At 31.6% G+C, this 9,863-nt stretch overlaps 1 long non-coding RNA gene across 1 annotated transcript; it reads left to right on the top strand.

Annotated features, from left to right (window-relative positions):
- Nucleotides 1–7,721: 7,721 nt before the first annotated feature.
- Nucleotides 7,722–9,863, top strand: LOC138339715 (uncharacterized). The gene is made up of 3 exons (XR_011212576.1): nucleotides 7,722–7,808; nucleotides 8,440–8,511; nucleotides 9,628–9,863. It is a non-coding gene; the product is annotated as an uncharacterized lncRNA (long non-coding RNA).

The raw sequence follows: 9,863 nt of genomic DNA, 5'->3' as shown, positions 1-9,863 counted from the left end.
GAAATTTACATATCCGGAGTACAATTGGTGACTGAGGGTTGTTAAATATACAAGTAGTGACATGTTTGTCATTAGAATATATGAAAAGTGACATACATGTTGTTAAGAGCATCTTACAAGCCGTAATATGTATGTCATGATTAAAGTCATAGGTAAGTACTTTGAAAATAAATTTCTCAATGGTAAAAGGACATCCACAAGAGGCATGTCAAATAAACTCCACATAGAATTGTGTTCTAATGTAAGCTATTGGAAGATTTATAAGGGAATGGAGCATGCTAAGTCTAATGTTAGGGTAACACATGAGCACCGGTATACAATGCTTAATGTGTATGGTGATATGCTTAAAGTTACAAATCCAGGAAGCATGACGATATTTCCCTCAATGAAAATTGGACGTTCAAGTATTTCTTTGTATCATATGCAGCTTGGATAACTGTTTTTCAAGAAATGAGAAAAGCAATAGTCATTGATGGGACAATTTGAGTATCAAGTATGAAAGAATTTCACTATCGGTGATGGCACAAGATGTTGAGAATCATATAATTTCAGTGGTTTTTTGTGTTGTGGACAAGGAATCTGATGCGTCATATGAATATATTTTCAAAATACGAGAAGCTTTGTAGATGATATTGATGAGTTGTGCATTATTTTTAATAGGCATCCAAGTATTCTAAAGATGGTTTCGACTATCTACCTGCATCTCATTATGGTTGTTCTATGAGACACCTTGGTAAAAATATTCAAAACAACTTTCAAAATTCAAAGGAAGTATCCCATTTTTATAAAGAAGCAAAGGCATACAATATATGTGAGTTCCATGACCATCTAAATTCAATAAGAGATTAGGTACAAAATGCGGCTGAAACTCTTTAGTGTATTGGATTTCACACATGGAGTAGGACACTTTGCTCGGTTAATAAGTACATTATTGTCTATATCATCTTGTTTTAGTTTATTGTTATTTTATGTACTTTGTTTGAGTTTTATTTTTTTGTATAGATATAAAATTATGACGTCAAATATCGTGGAATCAGTGAATTCGATATTTGGTGTTGAAAGAGAATTTCCCATTATCTCTTAAGTTAATGAAATAAACATAAGATTTGCACTTTTATTTCACCAGAGGCGTATGGAGCTGGTGAACTCTATAAATATATTTGTTCCTTCTATTTAAAGAAAAACATATCAAAGTATGTCAACACAGACAACAAGTTGTTGGCTTGTCAAATTGCTAATTACAAGTTGAGTATGTGACTACTAGTCATGGTGATGTTTCTATGGTGGATCTACAAAGAATAACTTGTACTTGTTGAATTTTTTACTTGGACAAGATGCCTTGTCCACATGCCATGACATTTCTACAATCCCAATATGGTGCCGATTTTGGAAATCTGATTTATGAGTAATCCTCTCCATATTATTCAGTGGAAAAAAATATAATGACATACTTTGAGGAAATTCGTCCGGTGCCACTTGATGATTCTTAGATTTTCCTCTTAGATATCATAGAGATAGAAATACCTACTCTGAATTTTGATCCATGCAAACCAGGAAAAAGAAGATACATGAGACGTGGAGTTTGTGAATCACTTCCAACAAGAAAAAGTAAGTGTTCTGTGTGTAGGGACGTTGGCCAAAAAAGAACTACATGCCCGAATTGAAATGATCCATAAGTGTTGTTGAATTTTAATGAATTTTCTTTTTATTTGAGAATAATGTTCCCTATATTCTTATCTTAATTTGAATCAACTTATGTTATGTTATTTATATAAATTGTGTGATTTATTTAACTATGTGTTTCTAATTACAATAGAATATTGCATTTGTGGCGACATATGATAATTATATGTTACGTGTACCACAGAATAACGCATCAGTTCCAACATATATTAATTATATGTTAGATCATACAACATAATATTGCACATGTTTTAACATATGTCTATTATATATTACAAGTACCACAGAATAACGCATCTGTTCCAACATATATTGATTATGTGTTATATCTTACAACATAATATTGCATTTGTTCAAACATATATCAATTATGTGTTACAAGTAGCACAAAAAATGAATCTGCTCCAACATATTTTAAAAAATAATTACATGTAAGGTAAATGAACAATCGATCAACCATATCATTAGTATTATTAGAACAACTTTCAAGAAAGAACTTAATTAGTACTCTTCATATTTTACCACTTTTTCAAGAAAATAAGTACTTGCATTTGAAAAGTCAAAAGTTGTCTCTTCTCTTCCCTCCCTTCTCTTGTTTTCGACTTCAAAGTACAACTTTTCAAATTTCATTAAATAAGAGAACACAACTAGGCCCTTCCATTAAATTTTCTCCAATATGAATAAGAAATCTTTAAAAATAATTATGAACAAAAAAACTTCATTGAATCCCTCCTTCCGAGGGAACTACTAATTGATATCATCAAATGGATTGCTTCCTACATCCTCAAAGATGTAATGAGGGTTAAATTAAGGTATTTATGTATTAGGGTCCTCAATGAAGTCTCTAATTAATCTTCTATATATCAAAAGATAACATTGGTTGACTTTTTTTATTGTAGATGGTCGATTGTTTAACAAGCAATTTTTTCCTAAAAATGTACAGATTATCGGAAAATTTAAAAGCCTTGTAGAGAAAATGCATGGTAAATTTTAATGGTTTTTTAATGTATTCACATTTTGATCAATATATTTTTCATTTTAAATGGTATTTATTCTGTCATATGATTTTTCAACCGTTGCGGTCCAACTGCATTTGGAACGAATAATTAAGCAGCAGACTATGGCCACAATGGTGCAGAGTATGTATTTTACATAACTTCAATTTTCAATGGGGGTTAATCCATGAGAGAAGGTTTAATGTTCATTGTCAACGTGATAAAAATCGAGCCAGTAAAACTCAGAAGATGTCGACAACATTTGTAAAATATTTTAGGTAGAATGTGGGTGTCGTTGGGAGTAAAACCAATTCGTTGCACTGTTGATCAATTTGAGCAAATCGGTCACAAGAATGGTTGGCCAAGACAAAGAGACAATGAACATGAATATATTCATTTTGATTTATGTAGTTGTGAGATAGAACAGAGATATGTAGTTAAATTTCTATATTATACTGTTGTCTGGTATTAATTAAATTGTCATATGTGACAACATATGTAAAAAATTGTCATCTATCTATCCTTTTTTATCTTAATTTTAATCAGGATATACGTTATGTTATTTATATAAAAATGTGTGACTTATTTTGAACTAAATGCTTTTGTGGAAGCATATGACAATTATGTGTTGCTACTTACAATAGAATATTTCTTTTGTGGCATTATATGACAATTATGTGTTCCTACTTCAACAAAATATTTCATCTTTGGCAACGTATGACAATTATGTGTTGCTACTTACAATATAATATTGCATCTGTTGCAACATATTTTAATTATGTATTGCTACTTACAAAAGAATAGTACATCTGCGGCACCATATTTCTAAAAAAATAATGTGTAAGGTGTCTGAACAATCAATCAATCATTACCGTCACTTGAACAACTTTCAAGAAAATATAAATTACAACTCTTTCATTTTACCCTATTTTCAAAAGTCAAAAGTTGTCTCATCTATTCTCTTGGCCTTTAGAAATTGCAACTTCTCACTTCACATACATTCCTTGGCATTATATAAGAACACAACATATATGTTGTATATTTTGCCATGTTCATCGATTCTATTACCCTTGACTTCGTTGTGACTTATGTCGTTGTGATTTAGAAATACATAAAGTAATTTTAAATTTATGTTTTCATTAAATTTTCGTATGTGTCAACATATATACATTTCTTGGAAACTCAATTCATAGATTATCCAATCCTTGAAGTGTCATCCTTAGAAACACATACACATTATGTTAGGGAAATTGCAGCAGACTTGTCATATGTGGCAACATATGTTTATCATAAAATGGGTCTTCTAGGGGATTAATTCAATTAAAGTGTCACCTAATTCAACATGTAACACTAATATATAGTACTACAACATGTCTAAGTAACAAATTATGGTCTAATAGAACAACCTTCATTCAGTTCTAACAAATTATGTTCTAATATATCAACCATCATTCAATTCTATCAATTATATTTACAAAGACTATCATCCCACTAGTTCATCATACAATGACCAAGTAAATCCATATGATAGTTATATAACACCCTTGTAAATCGTTGTTCCAGATGTTCTAGCATATTTTTATTCCTTAATCATTATCTAAAGTCCTAAAATATTGTCCAAGATGACATTTTTCCATTCTTAAATCACTCAATTTATCGATTAGCCCATCCTTGAAGTATCATATATGGTAACATATGAACGTTCTGTTTTGGAAATTGCAACAAACATGTTATATGTGGAAACATATGGATATCATAAAATGGGTCTTTGGGGAGTTAATTCGATTAAATTGTCACCTAATTCAACATATAACACTAATATATAGTCGTACAACATCTCTAAGTAAAAGATTATGGTCTAATACAACTACCTTCATTCAATTCTATTAATTATATTTACAAATACTATCCTCCCACTAATTCATCATACAATGAGCAAGTAAATCTATATGATAGTAATATAACACCCTTGTAAATCATTGTTCCAAGTGTTATACCATATTTTTATTGCTTAATTATATTCTAAAGTAATAAAATTTGGTCCTATTTGACATTTATCCATTCTCTCAATTCACCATTAGGACATCCTTGAAGTGTTAGCTATGGCAGCATATGTGGCGACATATGTATATCATAAAATGAGTCTTTTTGGGTTTAATTAAATTAAATTATAATCTAATTCAAAAATGTAAAACTAATATATAGTCCTACAACATGTTTAAGTAACAAACTATGGTCTAATACAGCAAGCATCATTAAATTTTATCCATTATATTTACAAAGACTATCATCCCACTAGTTCATGTTGTTTCAAATGTTATAGCATATTTTTATTTCTTAACTATGGTCTAAAGTAATAAAATTTAGTCCGAATTGACATTTTTCAATTGTAAATTTCTCAATTCATCGATTAGCCCATCCTTGAAATTTCGTATATGGCAACATATGCAAGTTCTGGTTGATATATTGCAACAGACTCGCGTATGTGGCAACATATGTTTATCTTAAAATAAAATGTCACCTAATTCAAAATGTAATGTAACGGTGGATCATTCTATAATATTCCACTAACACACACTCCACTCACTCTGACTCATTATAAAGGGTTCATTAGGGTTCTCTCAATTCACAAAAAAAAACTCCCTTTTGTTATTTTCTTTGATTTATTCTTTGTCCTCTCCTCCTCTCATATTCAAAGAAAATGTTAGCACCTTGGACAAATTCAAGTCTACACATTCTCTTATTAAGGGTGATCAATGTAATTATGTTGTTCTTCGAGTCTGTTCTCAGTGCATGGGTGTTTTTTTGTTTTTCTCTGTTTTTGTCTAGTGGAGGGTAGCTTCATCATTTGATAATTCTTCCTACTTAATATATAACATTGTGTTTATGTTTAATATTTCCCATGTTATGGGGTAGCTAACTATGGTTATTTATTTTTCTGTAGGTGGTCTTCTGATAGAGTGTATGGGTATCTCTGATACACCAACCTTCAAGAAATAATAGTAAAGTCCATCAAAGTTTAATCGCTCAATGTTGACTCCAGATCCTCCAGACAAGTCCTTTTTTGCATGCTGAAGTAGTAGTACAGATCTAGTGCGTTTCAGATGTGAAACTTGTTGTTTTTGTTGGTAGTAATGCCTTGTAAATATGGATATGTAGCCTATCCTCGCCTTGAATGTCACTATATAAACTACTTATTTCAATGGCATGTTATGTTTATGTTAATGTTATATTTATAGTTATGCGATTGAATTCTTCTCTATTAATGGTGATACTACTTGCACGTACACATAATTGTCATATAATGCAACAATATAAAAAATGTAAGTACTTCATAAAATTCATAGGCAAGTCCAACCACCTAAAAATGTAAAACAGGCCCAATCGGCCCATAGGCAACAACTTAAAAAACGTAAGTACATTATTTCATTTCTAAAAAGGATATCTATAAATTAGGTTTTCATTTTGTACCTTGCTGCTTTGATCTCTCCACTTTGATTTTTCTCTCTGTCCTCTCTCTGTTTATTCACATAGAACTCGTATCTCTATAGAGCATGGGATTTAATGATGTTATTTTATTTCACCGGTCTTTTCTTGTCAGTCTTTTATGTTTGATGTTTTTTAACACACAACTAATTTGATTAGTCTTTGGTTAAACCGAATCTCAGCACATTCATGCATTTTCAAAACAAAGAAATCATAAATATTGCAATAAAGTGGTCGGGTAAGAAATTTGTTCTTAAAAATATAGATTAGTAGTACTCTAGATCTAATGAATGACATTTGTTTGTTTTTGTTACTTTTGATATAATTTCAAATTCAATATTGAATTGAATTTGTAATGATGAAGGGTGTGAAAATATATTGCAAACATGGAGATTTACTTTCAATGCAAACTTCATTATCGAAGGACAGTTCAGGTCAATGATTTTGGTCTTGTCCATGCTATACTGTATGTATAATTTCAACATCTTAGTATGGATATTCTCTTTAATTGTTTTATTTTATTTAACTATATGTGTGGTGCGGTGCGTATTTTAGGAGAATGCATCAAACTTTTTTAGATGGATGGATAGTGAAGATGTTGATATATGATGCAAGTTCGTTATTCTGAGATTGGGGAACATAATTAAGGAGTTGGAAATTGATGATGAAATTCATATTAAAAGAAGTAACAAATGGTTGATGAAGGAGAAGAAGAAGACCAAATGTTGTAAAATGTGGAAGCTAATTTTTGTGTTGTTTGTTGTCGGTATTTTTTTGTATTCGTAAGCATTACCAAGAAAATACCGTGGAGGATGAAAATTTCTTATGTTATTGTGTAAAACCATTAAAATTATCATAGTTGTGTAAATAAATAAATACGCGTAGTTTTGCATTCTTGTTCCAATATTTTTACTTGTTCTTAACATAACATATTAGTCAAGTGAGGCAACATATCACCCTTATTTAGCAATGTTCGACCATTTGAGACATATGTTGCTACATATGATCTATATGTTGCTACAGATTATTTATATGTTGCAACATATCACCCTTATGTAGCATTATTTTACCATTTGATGAATATGTTGCTACAGATGCCTTAAATGTTGCAAAATATTACCTTGTATAGTATTGTTTGACCATTTGAAGCATATGTTGTTACGTATGATCTATAAGTTGCCATAGATGCCTCAAACGATGCAACGTATCACCCTTGTGTAGAAATGTTTGACCACTTGAGGCATATGTTGCTACATATGATTTATGTTACTATTGATGATCCATAAGTTATAACATATCACCGTTTATGTAATGACTCGGAAGGTAATTTCTGGAAATTATCATAAAATTATCATTTTATCTCTCTCGACATTTATCCCGAGTCATTTATGATCAATCGTCAAATTTGGTTTGAGAATTTTAAACTATTAAACAACTATTGTTATTTTTAAAAAGAGTTGTTTATTATATATTTTAATAAGTGGTTAATGAGACAGGTCCATAACCCTATACCACTGGACCCATGTACTAATTAAATTAAATAGGGTTAAATTTTGAGTCATAATTAAAGAGGAAACGGAAAGAGTCAGATTGGAACTCCAAAACCTTAGTTGCGGCGTCGATGGAGTTACGTGTGTGCTTCAGGTATATTAGTTTCTAGACTAGTTCACTTCGTTACTGTTTGAGGTTCTTCTGGTGCCACAGTTAGTGGAGAAATATGATGGTAAACTAATGTCAATGTAATGATTAGTTAATTATTTGGTCAAGAAAAGTTTTTACATCTTATTTTATATTAACGTCTTTAATTTGTAGTTGTTTGAGTACTTGCAGAGGTTAGTGGAGCAACTTTTATGATTTTCAATTTCCTTTTACAATTAGAACTTAGAATAAGTTCACACAAATTAATATTGTAGTTCAACACAATGAATGCACTCCGTCAGGAAATAGTGGAGGAACTTACTTATAATTTCCTTGTTAATTTTTTTGGGATTCATGGGTTTTTCATATTAATATGGTTTAGTATTTTGGAATAAGTAATTAAATATTGGTATATTATATCATGTCAAAACTATTAGATTGTGATAATTGAAGAGAATAGAACTTAACCCTAGATTTGAAATTTGGAGAAAATTGAAAGAGATGACATGTTATTGACATCAACATTAGGCATTTGATTATAAATTTGAGTGATTTCTTTTTTTTGTTCGAGTCTAGACAGAAAGTAATGTGGATGTTTTGAGTTTGAAAATCTTATTGTGATTAGTTATGTGAATAGATTGCATTATTATGGAAGCTTAACGAAAAGGAGGAAGGCTAAAGTCCCGAAGTGATTGTTCGATAAATTGAGGCAAGTGGATTTCTAAACTCTTGTTAAGTGTATGGAATGCGTGTATTTCCTTGTGATATATGTTTGGGAGTAACGGGATTGGTGATGGGTTGACTTGTCCGCATTGATTAATTTTAATGATGAAATAAAAGGGATAACAAAAGGCGATGTGATTAATTATTTATGTGTGATGTGTTGAGAAAAGTTTGATGGCTTGTTGAATCATTGTTGATGTGATTTCATGTTTGTGTGGTTGTGAACTGTGCAATGTTATGAAAATGGTCATCTTCTCATTATTTGTGTGAACATGTCATTGCATTATTCTGAGGCATGGTTGTGGAAGTGTTATGTGCATTGAGAAAGAATGATAACTTAAAGAGGATGTACCATTTCGAGGGACGTATCGCACGCTGCGATGGTTACTATATTTCGAGGGACGTATCGCGCGCCGCGATGGATACTATATTTCGAGGGACGTATCGCACGCCGCGATGGTTACTGTTATCGAGGGTCGTATCATGCGCCGCGACAGATGCATGGACAGATATGTCCCCCATGGGTCCCGGACTGAGAGACAGCGGGTGTGTATCACTAGGTCAGACATGCATTATTATACTTGACATTGCATTACACATACTTATCATTGGTGAACTTGATATTGTGTTTTGCTGATCTTCTAATTGCCTTTCTGCGGAACTTGTGATTGATTAATACTGAGCTTGTTATTGAGGATATATAATTTGTTGAAGTGTTGTTGTTGAGGATATGTAATTTGTTGAAGTGTGTTATTGAGGATATGTAAATTTGTGGAAGTGTTGCTATTGAGGATATCTAATTTGTTTAAGTGTTGATGTTGAGGATATATAATTTGTTAAAGTGTTGTTGTGGGGGATATGTAATTTGTTAAAGTGTTGTTGTGGAGGATATGTAATTTGTCTAAATATTTTTGTTGAGTTACGTTCTATGTAAACTGTGAGTTGTTAGGTTGGGTTGTTGTTTATGCAGGTTGTAGTTGTGGAGGTTCGGTTGGGGGTGGTAGGAGTACCGTATTTCATCCCCTTAGCTTGTGTTTAGAGGCTTACTTGCTGAGTACCGTGTGGTTTGGTACTCACCCCTTGCTTCTACAAATTTTTGTAGGTTACTAGCCCGGACTTTTATGATATATTCTCTTCTTTTCCGAGGCTTCCTGGAGATTTTGTGAGGTAGTTGTTGGTCATCTCAGCATCCCTCCTTACTCTTGTTTATGATTTTGTTCTACTCTAGAAACAATATCATATGAGACTTATATTTTCTTTTGATCCGATTGTAATACTTTAGAGGCTTGTACACGTGAATACCAGGTTTTGGGGGGTTTTATTAAGTTGCTGATATTT

Source organism: Solanum lycopersicum, chromosome 11 (genome assembly GCF_036512215.1).
Source record: "Solanum lycopersicum chromosome 11, SLM_r2.1".
NCBI lineage: Eukaryota > Viridiplantae > Streptophyta > Magnoliopsida > Solanales > Solanaceae > Solanum > Solanum lycopersicum.
The sequence above is the reverse complement of the archived record's forward strand: the minus strand, read 5'-3'. Positions and strand labels throughout refer to the sequence as shown.